This window comes from Hylobates moloch, unplaced genomic scaffold, assembly GCF_009828535.3.
Source record: "Hylobates moloch isolate HMO894 unplaced genomic scaffold, HMol_V3 SCAFFOLD_6, whole genome shotgun sequence".
In the NCBI taxonomy this organism is placed as follows: Eukaryota; Metazoa; Chordata; class Mammalia; order Primates; family Hylobatidae; genus Hylobates; species Hylobates moloch.
Window position 1 is genome coordinate 148,517,270 of NW_026652281.1, and position 18,982 is coordinate 148,536,251.

General features: G+C 46.9%; 1 non-coding gene and 1 pseudogene across 1 annotated transcript; both read left to right on the top strand.

Annotated features, from left to right (window-relative positions):
• The first annotated feature begins 7,051 nt into the window (after positions 1-7,051).
• Positions 7,052-15,814, top strand: LOC116470647 (large ribosomal subunit protein uL16-like; annotated as a pseudogene).
• Positions 15,318-15,452, top strand: LOC116472069 (small nucleolar RNA SNORA70). The gene has a single exon (XR_004248980.1). It is a non-coding gene; the product is annotated as a small nucleolar RNA SNORA70 (small nucleolar RNA).
• Positions 15,815-18,982: the final 3,168 nt, after the last annotated feature.

Below are 18,982 nucleotides of genomic sequence, written 5' to 3' on the forward strand. Positions count from 1 at the left end.
TCTGCTCCACTGTCGATGGGCACCTATATTGATTCCATGTCTTTGCTACTGTGAACAGTGCTGTGATGAACATATGAGTACATCTATCTTTTTGGTAAAACAATTGATTTTCTTTTGGATATATACCTAATAATGGGATTGCTGGGTTGAGTGGTAATTCTGTTTTAAGTTATTTGATTACAGGTGTGCACCACCATGCCTGGCTAATTTTTGCATTTTTAGTAGAGACGGGGTTTCACCATTTTGGCCAGGATGGTCTCAAACTCCTGACCTTGTGATCCCACTGCCTCAGCAGTGGGATTACAGGCGTGAGCCACCGCCTGGAAACATTATTTTTAACCACTGCCAAACATTGTCATTGTCTGAATGTATGGCAAACTTTTCAATGCATCTTTGACTATTTCTTTAGGATACACCTCTAGAAGTGAATTACAGAATCAAAGGCTAAGAATTTTAAAGGTACACGCTACATCATCTTAAAGTTGTACCAATTCATATTCTAATCAGGAAGATGTGAAAGGGCCTGTTTTCTTGAACCCTCCCCAACTCTGCATATTAGCAATTGTGTTGGTCAGAGTTGCACTGCAGATAACAGAATCCACTCTAGCTGAAAGTAGAGTTATTGCCAGTTACTAGGAAATCATTAGGAGATTGGGAGACGCTGGTCCAAGCTCCCAGGAATAAACCCAGAACCATATTGCAAAACTGGTTCACTAAGGGAGCTATCTCTGCCACTGTCTGGAAGCCTGGGAATAAGAAAGTTGTGGCTGGAGGCAGTGGCTCAAGCCTGTAATCCCAGCACTTTGGGAGGCCGAGACGGGTGGATCACTTGAGGTCAGGGGTTCAAGACCAGCCTGGCCAACATGGCAAAACCCTGTCTCTACTAAAAATACTAAAATTAGCTGGGCATGGTGCCTGTGCCTGTAATACCAGCTACTTGGGATGCTGAGGTGGGAGAATTGCTCCAACCTGGGAGGCAGAGGTTGCAGTGAGCCGAGATCAGGCCACTGCACTCCAGCCTGGGTGACACAGTAAGACTCTGTCTCAAAAAAAAAAAGAAAGTTGCCATAATGACTGCAGTCTCTAGGCTCACAGTGCCTCTGTCATGATTCACACTATCAAAATGGATGCATCTTAACCCTCGTTAAACTAGGAATTGGATCCTGGGTCTTCTACTACAAATGCCACAGCAACTCCAAATGCCTCTGTAACCTGGGTTACTGGCCAAAACAGCATAACTGACAGAATGATGGCTTCTGCTTCATAATTCCAATTTTTATTTTTCAAATTTCATATAAGTACATTGTTAGCTATAAGGGAGTCTGAGCAATGTAGCATTTTGCTTTCCAGCTTTTAGCAGGCAGTAAGACATGATACACGGTGGCTGGAATGGAGCTGAATGAGCCAGTCTGTAGTATCTGCCACAGCCAATTCCTTTGGCAGCGTTCACACATCGCTGTCTTTTTTTTGTCTTTTTTTTTTTTTTTTTTTTTGAGGCAGAGTCTCACTCTGTCGCTCAGGCTGTAGCGCAGTAGCGTGATCTCGGCTCACTGCAGCCTACACCTCCTGGGTTTGAGAGATTCTCCTACCTCAGCCTCCCAAGTAGCTGGGATTACAGGTGCCTGCCACCATGCCCAGCTAATTTTTTTGTATTTTTAGTAGAGATGAGGTTTCACCATGTTGGGCAAGCTGATCAATAACCCCTGACCTCAAGTGATCTGCCTGCCTTGGCCTCCCAAAGTGCTGGGGTTACAGGCATAAGCCACTGTGCCAGGCTCATATATAGCCTTCTGCCAGTAAATCTCCCAAACAAAAATAATAGCAAAACCCAGCACACTCTCCTAAGGGACCCATACCTAATACAATCAAAAATGAGCTTATCCCAAAAAGGAGACCCAAGTCTCATTGCATCCATCTACATGATGTTCATTCCTCTTCTAGTATAATCACATACCCTGTAATCTATAGACTCAGTGATAAAGTTTACTACCCCTCTATATTAAATATCCTGACTTACTCCATATAATGTAGTAGGTGGGCTGGGCGCGATGGCTCATGCCTCTAATCCCAGCACTTTGGGAGGCCGAGGCAGGCTGATCACCTGAGGTCAGGAGTTTGAAACCAGCCTGACCAATATGGTGAAACCCTGTGTCTACTAAAAATACAAAAATTAGCTTGGCGTGGTGGCGTATGCCTGTAGTCCCACCTACTCAGGAGGCTGAGACAGGAGAATCGCTTGAACCCAGGAGGCGGAGATTGCAGTGAGCCAAAATCGTGCCACTGCACTCCAGCCTGGGTGACAGAGCGAGAATCTGTCTCAAAAATAAATAAATAAATAAATAAATAAATAAATAAATAAATAAACGTATTTGAAATTTTCAGGGTTAGGGCCAGGGTCAGAGTCAGGGTCAGAGTTAGCTGGGCCAGTGAAAGTCAAGAAGAAGACAGTTAAAGGATCAGAGAGAAGCTGTTAACCAGGGACCATGAAGAGAAGCCAACGACGTCTGTAGAAGGCGTCTGTTGACTGGGCTGAAGTTGCTGTAGGTCAACAGGGCTGGAAGCTGGGAATCAAAGCTGAATGTGAAGCAGGGGAGAGTGAGGACAAATTAGAACTGTAACCCATGAAGGTATATTGGAACCCACATCTTTTTTTCAGCACCTCCAACCTTGATGCCGTGGGTTACTGCAGAAAAAGCCAGGGCCCTCTGCCACAGAGCTGCACATACATCTGGCCCAGGCCCCAGAGGGCCTGAAAGAGAGCATTCAGAGAGGCGAAGCCAGCAAGAGGTGGCACAAGTTAGTCACAGTGGCACCTGGAGACCTTAGAGACCAAGGTAGGAGGATTGTTTGATGCCATAGTGTTGGGCTATGTTGCCCAGGCTGGTCTCAAACACCTGGTCCTCACTCCTAAGTGATCCTCCTACCTCAGCCCCACAAGAAGCTGGGATTGCAGATGTATGCAGAGGGAATTTATTGTGAGAATTGGCTCACATGATTATGGAGGCTGAGAAGTCCCATGATAGGCCATCAGCAAGCTAGAGAACGAGGGAAGGCAGTAGTGAGGCTCAGTTCAAGTGCAAAGGCCTCAGAATCAGGGAAGCGGATGGTGTAACTCTCTGTTCAAGGCCAAAAGCCTGAGAACCTGGGGGCTGCTGGTACAAGTCCCAGATTCCAAAGGTCATAAAACCTGGGCCAGGCGGGGTGCCTCATGCCTGTAATCCCAGCACTTTGGGAGGCCAAGGCAGGCAGATCACTGGAGATCAGGAGTTCAAAGCCTGGCCAACATGGCGAAACCCCATTTCTACTAAAAATATAAAAATTAGCCGGGCATAGTGACGCGTACTTGCAGTCCCAGCTACTTGGGAGGCTGAGGCAGGAGAATCACTTGAACCTGGGAGGCGGAGGTTGCAGGGAGCCGAGATCACAGCACTGCACTCCAGCCTGGGAGACAGAGCAAGACTCCATTTAAAAAAAAAAAAAAAGGTCAGAGAACCCGGAGTTCTGATGTCCAAGGGCAGGAGAAGTTGGATGTCTCAGCTCTAGAAGAGAAAGAACAAATTCACTTTTTTTTTTGGCTTTTGTATTCAATCTGGGGTTCATTTTTGCTTTTTTATTCAATCTGGGTTTATTCAATCTAGGGGTTCACTGATCTGGGACCCTCCAGCAAGATGGTATTGGTTTTGGTTTCAGATTTGGTGGAGGCGGTGATGGTGGTTTCCACTTGGCCTTTTCTACCCTAACAGTGCTCGTTCCACACGTCAGGGAGCCAATGTGGGGATTGTGCCAATGTGGGGATTCAGCTGATTGGATGGTGTTCACCTACTTTGGTGAGAATAGATCTTGCATACTCAGTCGACGATTCCAATGCCAGTGTCTTCTGGAAACACTCTCACAGATACACACAGATATAATGCTTTACCAGCTCTCTGAGCATCCTTAATGCAGTCAATTAACCATCACAAACACCATTGGATCTTCTGGGTGATATGGCCCAATGTGGGAGCAGCATGGTAGCCTGGACTTGCTGCAGAGCTTTCACTTGTTCCAGACTCTACCGAAACCTGGCAGCCTTTGGGTTACTCAGTACACACAATGCAACAGCGTGGCCTGGTAAGATACATGTTGCCTTCAGAATCCAAAGAGGCTCACAAAGTATCGTGCTACTTTCTTGGTGGCGGAAGGGACCAGATAGAGAAACTTGCCCTTCATCTTGGAAGGAATATCTCAAAATGTCCCAGATCAGTGAACCCATAGAAACTTTACTGAGGTGGCAGATGCTTGCAATTTTGTGGGATTTACTTCCTATGCTTTGGGATGTAAGTGTCTCACCAAAATAGCTGGAGTAGTTGCTACTTCCTGCTCACCAGGTCCAACCAACATGATATGATAAAAGGAGTGAAGCGACCTAATGTCTTATGGAATGGAAATGCAATCCAGCTCCTTTCAGACTGAAGCAGGACAGAGGGCCTTAGGAGTGATTACCCCTGAGTCAGGACATTGAAGGTGTATTGGTGGCCGTGGCAGCTGAAAGTAAACTGTGTCTGATGGCGTTAATTAACACGTATGGGCTGAGCGTGGTGGCTCATGCCTGTAATCCCAGGACTTTGAGAGGCTGAGGCGGGCAGATCACCTGAGGTCATGAATTAAAGACCAGCCTGGCCAACATGGTGAAAACCCATCTCTACTAAAAGTACAAAAATTAGCCAGGCATGGTGATGCTTGCCTGTAATCCCAGCTACTCAGGAGGCTGAGGCAGGAGAATTGCTTGAACCCGGGAGGCAGAGATTGCAGTGATCCAAGATCATGCCACTGCACTCCAGCCTGGGCAACAGAGCAAGACTCTGTCTCAAAAAAAAAAAAAAAAATTAACAGATATGGAGGGGAAAAGTGTTCTCCAATAGCTGAACAGCAGGGCCTGGGGGATGTGGTGATTTATTTCAGAAATGAAACCATATCTAGGACAGCAATGCAGTGGCAGTCACTACTGATTAAGTTTACAAAATCCACTGTCATTCTCCAGGGTTCATCTGTCTTCTGCACAGACTGAAAAGGTGAGTTAAATGAGGATAGGGTAGGAATCACCACCTCTTCAGATTCTACCAAGTCCTTGATGGCAACATTAGTCTCTGCAATCCCTCCAGCAAGTTGGTATTGGTTTTGGTTTCAGATTTGGTGGAGGTGGTGATGGTGGTTTCCACTTGGCCTTTTCTACCCTAATAGCGCTCATTCCACACGTCAGGGAGCCAACGTGGGGATTCTGAATATATCTATGCCAATGATCCATGCTGAAGAAGAAAATTACAAGCTCAGGTTGGCCAATTACCAATTCAGGACCTGGTATGAGTCAGAAGGCCTCTATGGTAACACTTAAGGCACCTTCATTGAGAGAGAGCAAACCATGCTGAAAATCACACCTAAGCCTTGATAGCAACAGAACTACAAAGAAGCCTGAATCTGTAGCCTTTGCTAGTCCCCTATGCCACCAGAAGGAAGAAATGGCCCCTGAGACCCAGAATGCTGATATCTAGATAGACCTTATGTGATCTCATTGAAATTCCAGATTCCCCTGAACCCGTGGGCCTGCAAGAGTGGCTCATTATCCCTTGCTGGTATACAGCAGCTTCCCCTTTCTTGAAAATTATATGTGTTTCAACCAAAGTGGATGCCCTTCAAAATGATATTTGCCCTCCTCGAGATGGGTTACCACCTCCCCTATGGCTATAAGACCAATAATCAAAGTCAAGTCACAGCGTGGCCCAGCTGAGGAAGTATAGGACCCGCTAGGGAAGAAAATGGCAGAGCTGCAGGGCCCAGAACTGGGAAAAAAGTACCCACTGGGAATGGATGCTAAGGATGAAGGGAGAATGTAAGAGGCAGTAAGGAAGAGATTGTTGATATGAAGGATCCTTCCGTGGCTCAGGATTCAGCGTCCTACTGAGGGTTCCTGGTGCCAGCCCCAGTTGTGGCTCCTGGAAGCTTGGAAAAACTGATGGTGCACATAAATAAAGGTGGGGCGTGCCAGAAAGGTGCCAGGGCAGAGTGCTGAGGAAGTGGCCAAAACACTCATTGTGTAAGACCTGAGAACCTACCGATGAGCAGGCAAAAGAGGGCTGAGAGATCCTCCCTCTTTTTAAATGATACGAAATGAGTTAGTGAGGGAGCCATTGCCATCACCGAGAAGCTCAGTATTGGCTGTTCTGTGGGGCCAGATGGCAGTTCTTTTTTTTTTTTTTTTTTTTTATTTTTTTTTTGAGACGGAGTTTTGCTCTGTCTCCCAGGCTGGAGTGCAGTGGCGCGATCTCGGCTCACTGCAAGCTCCGCCTCCCGGGTTCACGCCATTCTCCTGCCTCAGCCTCCCGAGTAGCTGGGATTACAGGCGCCCGCCACTGCGCCCGGCTAATTTTTTGTATTTTTAGTAGAGACGGGGTTTCACCGTGTTAGCCAGGATGATCTCGATCTCCTGACCTCGTGATCCACCCGCCTCGGCCTCCCAAAGTGCTGGGATTACAGGCGTGAGCCACCGCGCCCGGCCCAGATGGCAGTTCTTAACTACCAAAGACAAGGTGGGTGGAATGGCTCTAATGGGCAGCAAGGCTGGAATGGCCACTGGGAGACTTGACTCCCAGGGATCACTTATAATGATGAATAGGCCCCGGTGTTCCTAGGGACAAGAAAGAGGGCAGCCAACAAGGAAATGGCAAGTATTTAGATGTTCTGGCAAGAAATATGTGCTCCAGAGGGCAAGAAGTTAAACCCTGCAAAGGTTCAGAAACCAGTGAAGCTAGTGAAGTGTTCAGGTACCAGTGCCGGATGTGGGAAGATAGGTCAAGTGCATTATTGCATCTGGCAACTCCCACACTAAGAAAGACTCGCAAGGCTTGATAAAAGGCTCTTGAGTTTTGGATGTTCTGCTCTCAGAAATATTGTTCTGACCCATATATCAGAAATCAGGTGACTTGAAGGAATGCCAGGTCTGAGGAGTGGGCAGGGCCAGAAAGGGCTCTGCAGCAGCTCCAGGCTGCAGTATAACTGGGCCTGCCATCTGGGCCATATGGCCCAACAGATTCCCATCATGGTAAGGTTATCGGTGGTAAACACACCACGTGAAGTTTCTGTCAAACCTCTAAATACAGAACCCTAGAGTTTTGGAGCAAGGGCATTCTATCTGCAATAGAGAACCACTTAAGAAAATGGGTTTTTGGAGTGCTACTGTGTCCTGGTAGAGACCGAGCATCTGACTGCTGGAATCAAGTGACTGTCAGACCCACTAAATCCTAAGGTTAGGTGGGCACAGCCTCATTCTACTGTACGGTGGAAGTAGTACACCCAGGATTGGGCTCAGACAGGCCCAAAGGGCACAAGTAAGTTATATGAATGGGTGGGCCCAGACCCATGTCACCTGCCTCCATTGCACTAATCCTTCTCTCTCAGCTTATACCTACAGCCTCATGGGAGCTTCCCTATGCCCAGATGACAGAGGAAGAATCATGGGCTGGTTCAGAGATGGGCTACCCCATAGATGGGCCTATTTTTTGTATAAATAAAATATTCGAATTTAAAATGATGTGAGTTTTAATCCATTGACCTTTAGATTTTTCCCTCAACTGCTTTAACATTCTGGGGAAAAACTAGGCATCAAAAGCTACTTTAAGGTATAGAAAAGAAGAGATTTGAATAAGGAAGGAAGGCTGGGCATGGTGGCTCACACCTGTAATCCCAGCACTTTGGGAGGCTGAGGTGGGCGGATCACCTGAGGTCAGGGGTTCAAGAGCAGCCTGGCCAACATGGTGAAACCCTGTAGCTTCTAAAAATACAAAAAAAAAAAAAAAAATTAGCCAGCCATGGTGGTGCACATCTGTACTCCCAGCTACTCGGGAAGCTGGGGCAGGATAATTACTTGAACTCAGGATGTGGAGGTTGCAGTGAGCCAAGATCATGCCACTGCACTCCAGCCTAGGTGACAGAGCAAGACTTCATCTCAGGGGCCAGGCCGGTGGCTCACACCTGTAACCCAGACTTTGGAGCCGAGGCGGCTGATCACCTGAGGTCGGATTTGAGACCACCAAACAAATGGAGAAACCCACTCTATTAAAAACAAAAATTACCAGATGGTGGCCATCCTGTAACCACTACTCGGAACTGAGGCAGGAGAACTTAAATGGGAGGAGGGGGTCGGGTGAAGACGCCATTGCAACAAAAACAAAACCATTCAAAAAAAAAAAAAAATAAAATAAAACAATTAGACAGAGTTTCACTCTTGTTGCCCAGGCTGGAGTGCAATGGTGTGATCTCGGCTCACCGCAAACTCTGCCTCCCGGGTTCAAACAATTATCCTGCCCCAACCTTCCAAGTAACTGGGATTATAGGTGCCCACCACCATGCCCAGCTAATTTTTGTATTTTTAGTAGAGATGGGGTTTCACCATGTTGGCCAGGATGGTCTCGAACTCCTGACCTCAGGTCATCCACCTGCTTCGGCCTCCCAAAGTGCTGGGATTACAGGCGTGAGCCACTGTGCCCGGCAGACAGTGTTTTTCTTAAACCGTTAGAGTGTAGAGAACAAACCCTTATGAAAACAGAAATGTCAATTGTGTAATCATTGCTCCAATTAGGTAAATAGGAGTCCTTATGTATCGTTACAAGAATTTCCCTGTAACATCCTTTATGACCCTAAGTTCAATGACAGTTTGCATCTGGTGGTAAAAGGTTTTCTCCATGGCCTGAATGAAGACCACTAGAAAACACCAGGCAGTGAGAACAGTAACCATCGGGTGACTGTTTTCGTGCATCCTGTGTCTGGGGACATGGGGCGGTGTGCCTCATCTGTGTCAGAGAGTGGAACTGATGTGTTTGGCATTACATAAGATCTGGTGCTCCTTTTCTCCTGGATTCGCGTCCCCACCCAAGACCCCCTTTTACTAAATGTTCTGCCCTAGCCTAGTTCAAAGAAGTCATCCAACTTACTCTATCCAGTGGAATTGGGATATATTTGATATATATTTGCCTAACAACATGAAAAAGGATTTTCTCCTTCTTTCCCGGCAAGGTACATCCTACTGCTTCCAAGTATGCCTAGTCACCTTTTAAAATGTAGAACAGGCCGGGCGCGGAGGCTCACGCCTGTAATCCCAGCATTTTGGGAGACCGAGGTGGGCAGATCACCTGAGGTCAGGAGATCAAGACCAGCCTGGCTAACATGGTGAAACCCCCTCTCTACAAAAATACAAAACTTAGCCAGGCATGACAGTGGGCGCCTGTGATCCCAGCTACTCGGGAGGCTGAGGCAGGAGAATCACTTGAATCCAGGAGGCAGAGTTTGCAGTGAGCCAAGATCCCGCCATTGCACTCTAGCCTGGGTAACAGAGCAAGACTCCATCTCAAAAAAATAAATAAATAAAATAGGCCAGGCGCAGTGGCTCACGCCTGTAATCCTGGCACTTTGGGAGGCCAAGGCAGGCAGATCACAAGGTCCAGAGTTTGAGACCAGCCTAGCCAACGTGGTGAAACCCTGTCTTTACTAACAATACAAAAATTAGCTGGGCGTGGTGGTGGACACCTGTATTCTCAGCTACTCAGGAGGCTGAGGCAGGAGAATCACTTGAACCCAGGAAGCAAAGGATTGCAGTGAGCTGAGATTGCGTCATTGCACTCCAGCCTGGGTGACAGGGCGAGACTCCGTCTCAAAATAAATAAATAAAATAAAATAAAATGTAGAACAATTTTCAGAAAAACGAGAATTGCTTTCCTTGTATGCACTTATTTTCTTGACTACCTGAATTGCAAGAGATTTTTATATATTCACATGTCAAAAGTCAGCAACTTTCCTGTTGGTTCATTGTTGAATGTGCTGTAACTGAAGTGTTTTGCAATTAAAATGAGATTCACCTAGAAAAAAAAAAACTACTTAAAAACATGTACAGGGAGGTGCATGACTTTTCCTTTTGCTTCTGGTTCCAATAGGGCTCAGCACAGCAGTGAAATTTATTCAGATTTTTGATATTTTATTATCATGGATTTTTTTGCATTCATTTTGATTTTTAAAACATTGCACTAAAATATTATTTATCCTGGCTACTGATTTTTTGACACCCCCCCAGTTTTGTGCCCAAGGTGAGTTCCTTACACATCTTAACCCTAATCTCATCTCTGCAGCTCAACTGTGCAAAAAAGAACACAAGAAGAATAATCCAGAAACATGAGATTGTGTCAGAGGCGTGTGACCCAGAGCAACTCCGTCTTGAATAGGGGCTGGGTAAAATGAGGCTGAAACCTACTGGGCTGCATTCCCAGGCGGTTAAGGCATTTTAAGTCACAGGATGAGATAGGAGGTCAGCACAAAATACGGGTCATAAAGACCTTGCTGATAAAACAGATTGCAGTGAAGGAGCTGGCTAAAACCCACCAAAACCAAGAGGGCCACGGGAGTGGCCTCTAGTCGTCCCCACTGCTACACTCCCACCAGCCTCATGACAGTTTACAAATGCCATGGCACAGTCAGGAAATTACCCTATATGGTCTAAACAGGGGAGGCATGAATAATCCACTCCTTGTTTAGCATATCATCAAGAAATAACCATAAAAATGGGGAACTGCAGCCCTCGGGGCTCCCCTGTCTATGGAGTAGTCATTCTCTTATTCCTTTACTTTCTTAATAATTTGCCTTCACTTTGCACTGCGGACTCACCCTGAATTTTTCCTGGCGCAAGATCCAAGAACCCTCTGCTGGGGTCTAGATCGGGACTCCTTTCCTGTAATAATTGGGCCGGCTGCCGTCGCTCATGCCTGTAATCCCAGCACTTTGGGAGGCCAAAGCGGGTGGATCACCTGAGGTCAGGAGTTCGGGACCAGCCTGGCCAACATGGCTGTATCTTAAAAATACAAAAATTAGCTGGTCGTGGTGGTGTGTGCCTGTAATCTCAGCTACTCAGGAGGCTGAGGCACAAGAATCGCTTGAACCTGGGAGGCGGAGGCTGCAGTGAGCCAAGAGTGCTCCACTGCACTCCAGCCTGGGTGACAGAGCAAGAGTCCGTCTCAAAAAAAAAAGAAACAAATGAGATTGGTAATTTATAGGCAGTAGACAGGAATCGGGTAGAAAGGATAGGGGAAGTAATATCACTCTGAGCCATCCTTTTTGTATATTTCTGACTTTTAAAACCATGTAAATATTTCACATACTTAAAAATGAATGAAAATGTAATCAACAAAGATGGGATAGAGCCCCAAATGGAATACAAAGAAAAACAATAAACTGGCCAGGCGCAGTGGCTCATGCCTGTAATCCTAGCACTTTGGGAGGCCGAGGCGGGTGGATTGCCTGAGCTCAGGAGTTCAAGACCAGCCTGGGCAACAAGGTGAAACCCTGTCTCTACTAAAATACAAAAAATTAGCTGGGCATTGTGGTGTGCGCCTGTAATCCCAGCTACTCGAGAGGCTGAGACAGGAGAATCACTTGAACCTGGGAGGCAGAGGTTGCAGTGAGCCGAGATCTTGCCACTGTACTCCAGTCTGGGCAACAGAGCGAGACTACATCTCAAAAAAAAGAAACCAAAACAAAAAACTAGCTGTAACAAAAATGAATACCAAACCACACTGGAGATAGAGGAAGAAAATAACTACCCTAAGTAACTCTGGAAAAGAGCATTTTTGGCTATGTCCTATAAAGCCAAAGAAAAAATTGAGCATAAGTATTCTACTTAGTAGTTTTTCTCACAGCTATATATATTAGCATCTCTGAAACTAATTTATGTGTATTGGAGAAAATAAATGCATTATGGACAACGAAAGCTAAATTTCTCTTTGTCAGAGAAAGCAGTTAAAATAAGAAATGGGAAAGGCTGCATGAAACCTATTATTTTGGTTCGCAGTTGTAGGTATGAACTAGTGTGTGTGTGTGTGTGTGTGTGTGTGTGTGTGTCTGTGTGTGTGTGTGTGCATCCTACAACCAATGAACACAACTAGCACCCGGGTCTGGATTTCTAAATACCATTAGCCAATGAAAGGAATTACATCTCCTTGAAGAAATGGCTGATTTCAGTGGTAGGGCAGGGAAAGTACAAAATTAATGTGCAACAGAAAATAGGAACTGCACACACACAAAATGATGGGATGTGTCAAAAGGACACAGGAGCCCATTTGAAGGGGTTCCAATGGCCAAACCTTAAACAGTTTAAGCAAGAGAGCAGGCTGGGCCTGGTGGCTCACATCTGTAATCCTGGCACCTTGGGAGGCCAAGGTGGAAGGATCTCTTGAACCCATGGTTCAAGACCAGCCTGGGCAACATAGTGACACCCTAGCTCTACAAAAAATTAAAAAATTAGCCCGGTGTGGTGGTACGCACCTGTAGTCCCCCCTACTCTGGAGGCTGAGGTGGGAGGATTGCTTGAGCCTGGGAGGTCAAGGCTGCAGTGAGCCATGATTGTGCCACCGCACTTGAGCCTGGGCAACAGAGCAAGACCCTGTCTCAAAAGAAAAAAAAAAGGACAGAGAGAGAAAGAAAAAAGAAAGTAAATACTAAGAGTAATACATTACAACACATAGAATAAAGTAAGAATCACGAATCCATCCTGACATAAATAAATACAGAGATAAGATGGAAAAGCTCTTCCTTACGGTAGAATTTCAACTAGCAAATAGACATTGAAAAGCATTGTTTGGCAAATACTATGCTAATAATTTCTTAGGTAAAAACACTTCAACAGAAGCTAGGATGAGTAGGTAAAATAATATAGAAAATGGGATAGTTATTTAGTCTTAAAGATCTTCCCATAAAATACTTATTAATTACAAAGGGAAAGAGTAACTTTGTAGTGGGGAAACCTCTAGACATCACCCTATCAGGTGATCAAAGTGAACATCCCCAGAAATGGGAAAAATATCACGTGCCTCCTGACATGATGCACACAGCACATAGCATGCCTTCTCTGATATTCACGACAAAAATGCAGAACCGAAATTAGTCACAAGGAAACCTCAGCCAAACCCCAGATGCAGGCTATTGTACAAGATAAGTGGCCAGTTATCTTTACAAGTGTCAGGGTCATGGAAGACAAAGGATGAGGAACAGTTCCAGATCACAGAAGATTAAGGAGACATGCAACTTAATGCGTGGTGAGATGCTGCACTGAATCCTGAACCAGAAAAAGAAGATCAGTGGGACAGTTGGTAAAATTTGAATTAGGTCTATAGATCAGAGAATAGTGCTGTATCAGTGTTAATTTCCTGGCTTTTATATATGTATTGTGGTTACGTAAAATGTTAATATTTGAGGAATCTGGACAAAAAGTATAAGGAATTTTTTCTGGTACTATTTTTGCAACGTATGTAAATCTGGAGGCCGAATACAGTGGTTCACACCTGTAATCCCAGCACTTTGAGAGGATGAGGCAGAAAGGATCACATTTTGAGGCCAGAAGTTTAAGACCAGCCTGGGCAACATAGGGAGATCCTGTCTCTACAAAATAAAATAATAAATAAATAAATAAATAAATCGGTGGGGGAGGGGGAATCAGCCTTTGTAGCCTAGTGTTGCCTCACCGAGTAGGTAAAGTTCTCTTGGTAACGTCCTTTTAAGAATTCTCTAAGCTGGTTACTTCTGGATGTGCCAAATTCTGGACGTGCCGTCAAGCTCACCATCGTCCTCTCTTTTCTTTGCCAACACAGGTAGCTCTAGCCAGCCTCTGGCCTTCAGACTTTTCCAGGCAAGAGTTGGGAAGCATTGACCAGGCGTGGTGGCTCACGCCTGTAATCCCAGCACTCTGGGAGACTGAGGTGGGTGGATCACTTGAGGCCAGGAGTTCAAGACCAGCCTGGCCAACATGGTGAAACCCCGTCTCTACTAAAAATACAAAAATTAGCTGGGTGTGCTGGTGCACACCTGTAGTCCCAGCTACTCCGGTGGCTGAGGCAGGAGAATTGCTTAAACCAGGAGGCAGAAGTTGCAGGTGAGCCGAGATCGTGACACTGCGCTCCAACCTGGGCAACAGAGCGAGACTTCTTCTCAAAAAAGAAAAAAAAAGAGTTGGGAAGTGGACTCTGCACTCCCTTAACTCCAGGAGACACAGGTCACACTTTCCAGATCTCTCTCAGCATCTTTTGCTCCAGTACAGGGCAGCACTGCGGCTAATGGAGCCTTCTGACTTGACTTCAGGTCCAGGGTAGGAATAGCCCTGACCTCTAGGCCAGTAACTCCTTTCAAAGAAATCCTCTGTATCCTCTGATCAGTCTCCTCAATGACTCTCCTGTTTGCTCTTCTCTACGGTCTGGAGATATGTTATGAACTATATGCCACAGGATGGGTTAGCAACTTCTAGTAGGTTCTGCTTGATTGGTGCACTTTAGAAAGAGGGAGACGTGTCAGCTATTTTCCTCAGACTGGAGACTGAACTGGGAGCCGGAGATAATCAGTAAGACCCCATTTAACATTCTGTAGGTTCTCCATGCTACCCATAGAGGGGGCCATACGACGCTGTTCTGGATTTTCATCTTAAAAGGGAAATTTCCACAATGTCCAGAGCCTCGATGTCCTGCAAATGAAGGAGGGGAATGTCCTCTAGTTTCTTGCAGCAGGAACCCACTTAAGTGGCACCAACTTGGTTCCAGATGGAACAGTATATCTACAAAGGAAAAGTGTTGGGCGCGGTGGCTCACACCTGTAATCCCAGCGCTTTGGGAGACCAAGGCAGGTGGATCACCTGAGCTTGGGAGTTCGAGACCACCCTGACCAACATGAAGAAACCCTGTCTCAGCCGGGCGCGGTGGCTCAAGCCTGTAATCCCAGCACTTTGGGAGGCTGAGGCAGGCGGATCACGAGGTCAGGAGATCGAGACCATCCTGGCTAGCATGGTGAAACCCCATCTCTACTAAAAACACAAAAAATTAGCCGGGCGTGTTGGCGGGCGCCTGTATTCCCAGCTACTCGGGAGGCTGAGGCAGGAGAATGGCGTGAACCCAGGAGGTGGAGGTTGCGGTGAGCCGAGATCGCGCCACTGCACTCCAGCCTGGGGGACAGAGAAAGACTCCGTCTCAAAAAAAAAAAAAAAGAAACCCTGTCTCTACTAAAAATACAAAATTAGCCGGGCATGGTGGCGCATGCCTGTAATCCCAGTTACTTGGGAGGCTGAGGCAGGAGAATCACTTGAACCCAGGAGGTGGAGGTTGCAGTGTGCCGAGACTGCGCCATTGCACTCCAGCCTGGGCAACGAGAGCAAAACTCTGTCTCAAAAAAAAAATGGAAAAGTGGTGGCATTTACATCCTAAATCTGAAGAATCTAATTCTGTTGGCAGCTCGTACCATTGTTGCCATTGAAAACCCTTCTGATTCTGCAGCCAATTAAGCTGACTGAGTTCCTTTCCTCAGGGGGTCCCAGTGTGCAATCACTGCAAACAGCAGCTTCCTTGGTAGTATATGCAGACTGTTTATTGTATGGGTTGCTCTACGGGACCTTGGAGACAGGCTTTTCAGATGGATGTTCATGTTTCTGACTGCACTACCCCAGTGTAGGCTCCAGACAGGCACGCGAGGTGCCTTTGGAAAGCCCCAGGGCACTGTGGCCAGGGTTCACATTGGCCAAGTTATCATGTCCATCTGTACCAAGCTGCAGAACAAGGAGCATGTGATTGAGGCCCTGCGCAGGGCCAAGTTCAAGTTTCCTGGCCGCTAGAAGATCCACATCTCAAAGAAGTGGGGCTTCATCAAGTTCAATGCCAATGAATTTGAAGACATGGTGGCTGAGAAGCGGCTCATCCCAGAGGGCTGTAGGGTCAAGTACATCCCCATTTGTGGCCCTCTGGACAAGCGACGGGCCCTGCACTCATGACAGCTTCCACTGTGCTGCCTCCCTCTTAATATTCACCAATACATTCTACTTTCTGTCCAAAAAAAAAAAATTAAAGCCCTTCTGATGTCAATCTCATGTCCTCCTGGAATCCTGGCCAGCGGGCTGAGCTGAGCTTTGCTGCTGCCACAGGAGCCACTCCTATTGCTGGCCACTTCACTCCTGGAACCTTCATTAACCAGGTCCAGGCAGCCTTCTGGGAGCTGTGTCTGTTGGTAGATACTGATCCCAGGGTGGCCACTGGCCTCCCACAGCGGCATCTCATGATAACCTACCTACCAAACCTCTGTGGAACACAGGTTCTCCTCTGCGCTGTGTGGATATTCCCATCCCATGCAACAACGGAGCTCACGCAGGGGGTCTGATGTGGGGAATGCTGGCTCAGGGAGTTCTGCACATGCCTGGCACTGTCTCCTGTGAACACCCATTAGAGATCACGCCTGATCTCTGCTTCTACAGAGATCCCGAAGTGATTGAAAAGCTCATGCCTGTAATCCCAGCACTTTGGAGGCTGAGGCAACCAGATCACAAGGTCAGTAAATTGAGACCATCCTGGCTAACACAATGAAACCCCGCCTCTATTAACAATACAAAAAATTAGCCGGGCGTGGTGGCACATGCCTGTAGTTCTAGCTACTCAGGAGGCTGAGGCAGGAGAATCACTTGAACCTGGGAGGCGGAGGTTGCAGTGAGCCAAGATCGCGCCACTGCACTCCACACTCCAGCCTGGGTGACAGAATGAGACTCCGTCTCAAAAAAAAAAACAAAACAAACAACAAAAAAAAAAACAGAAAAGAAAAAGAACAGGCTACTGCTGAGAAAGCTATGACCACAGACCACAGAGGAATTTCAGATTTCAGGGTGAACAGACTGCCCCAGCTTCTGAGTTCACTGCTACTTAGCCTGAGGTTGCAGACTGGTTGGAGGCATGCAGGTACCCAGTGTCTATCCAGCAGTTCTCTATTGAAGATATGGAACGCTCAGCCTGCCATAGAAGACTGACCTGCAGCTGTCATTGCTCAGGCCACTAAATGGGTAGGAACAACAAATGTGTGGTCTTAAGCTGTTCTTCCACAAGCTTTTTTTTTTTTTTTTTGAGATGAAGTCTTGCTTTGTCACCCAGACTGAAGTGCGATGGTGCAATCTTGGCTCACTGAGACCTCTGCCTCCCAGATTCAAGTGATTCTCATGCCTCGGCCTCCCAAGTAGCTGGGATTACAGACGCGTGTCACCACGCCTGGCTAATTTTTCCGTATCTTTAGTACAGACAGGGCTTCACCATGTTGACCAGACTGGTCTTGAACTCCTGACCTAAGGTGATCCGCCCACCTCGGCTTCCCAGAGTGCTGGGATTACAGGCATGAGCCACTGCACCCAGCCCCACAGGCTCTTAAGCAACATGAAAATAAGATTGATGGAAAAAAAACTTTAGTTTCTAAAAATAACAACAGAGGCAGGCAGATCTCACCAGGCGGGTGGATCACTTGAGGTTAGGAGTTTGAAACCAGCCTGACCAACATGGTGAAGCCCCATCTCTACTAAAAGTACAAAAAACTAGCTGGGCGTGGTGGCGCGTGCCTGTGGTCCCAGCTACTCGGGAGGCCAAGGCAGGAGAGTCACTTGAACCTGGGAGTCAGAGTTTGCAGTGAGCCAAGATCGCGCCACTGCCCTCCAGCCTAGCAAAAGAGTGAGGCTCCATCTCAAAAAGAAAAAAGGAGACAAATCCCCCAAAGCTGGAACCTAGCTTTTCACAGTGCCCAGAACATAGTTAGTATTCATGTAATGCTATGATTCCCCACTGGGAAATTTTAGAAGAAACTGCAACTTCAAAACTTAGGTTAAAAAGCAATAGTCTTACTGAGCACAGTGACTCACATCTGTAATCCCAGCACTTTGGGAGGTGGAGGGGAGCAGATCATCTGAGGTCAAGAGTTCGAAACCAGCCTGGCCAACATGGTGAAACCCCGTCTCTACTAAAACAAAAAAACAAAACAACAAAAACAAAAACACACAATGAAAATTAGCCGGGCGTGGTGGTGGGTGCCTGTAATCCCAGCTACTTGAGAGGCTGAGGCAGGAGAATCACTCGAACCTAGGAGGCGGAGGTTGCAGTGAGTCGAGATTGCATCACTGTCCTGGGCGGCAGAGTGAGACTGCGTTTCAAAAACAAAAACAAAAAAAACGACAGTCTTAAACTAATGTGTTTGACTAAGATGGATAACAGGGATTGGATTTACACTTCCATTTTAAACAACTAAAAACTTGACCAAATATATGAAATAAGCCTTTTCAGACATCACATAGTCAGCACAGGGCAATCACGCTTGAGAGAGGAAACAGATGATTGCCCAGCTGAGTTCTAGGAGCGTTTCCAGGCCACAGCAAAGGGAGGTGGGATGTGTGGAGCCTGGTCGTCTCCCTGAGTTGAGGGAGCGCTGGGAGTTTGGGGAGGCAGGCCCAGGTGGCTAGCGTTTGCAGGGCAGAGTACTGGGGAGGAGAGAGTTAGACAGAGAGACCCAGAGAGCTGCAGAAGGCTCCCTTCAAGTCTTCAACTGAAGACAAATCAGCAAAGGCTTGTATAGAAACTGTCAGGCCTCTGAGCCCAAGCTAAGCCATCATATCCCCTGTGACCTGCAGGTATACATCTAGATGGCCCGAAGCAACTGAAGATCCACAAAAGAAGTGAAAATAGCCAGGTCCTGCCTTTCCACCATTGTGCTTTGTTCCTGCCCCACCCTCACTGATCAGTTGACCTTATGACAATACACGCTCCCCGCCCTTGCGATCATGTACCTTGTGATATTCCCCGCCCTTAAGAAGGTACTTTGTAATATTCTTTCCACCCTTGAGAATGTACTTTGTAAGATCCACCCCCTGCCCACAAAAAAATTGCTCCAGGCCGGGCGTGGTGGCTCACGCTTGTAATCCCAGCACTTTGGGAGGCCGAGGCGGGCGGATCACGAGGTCAGGAGATGGAGACCATCCTGGCTAACGCGGTGAGACCCCCATCTCTATTAAAAAAAAAAAAAAAAATTGCTCCTAACTCCACCGCCTATCCCAAACCTGTAAGAACGAATGATAATCCCACCACCTTTTGCTGACTCTCTTTTCGGACTCAGCCTGCCTGCACCCAGGTGATTAAAAAGCTTT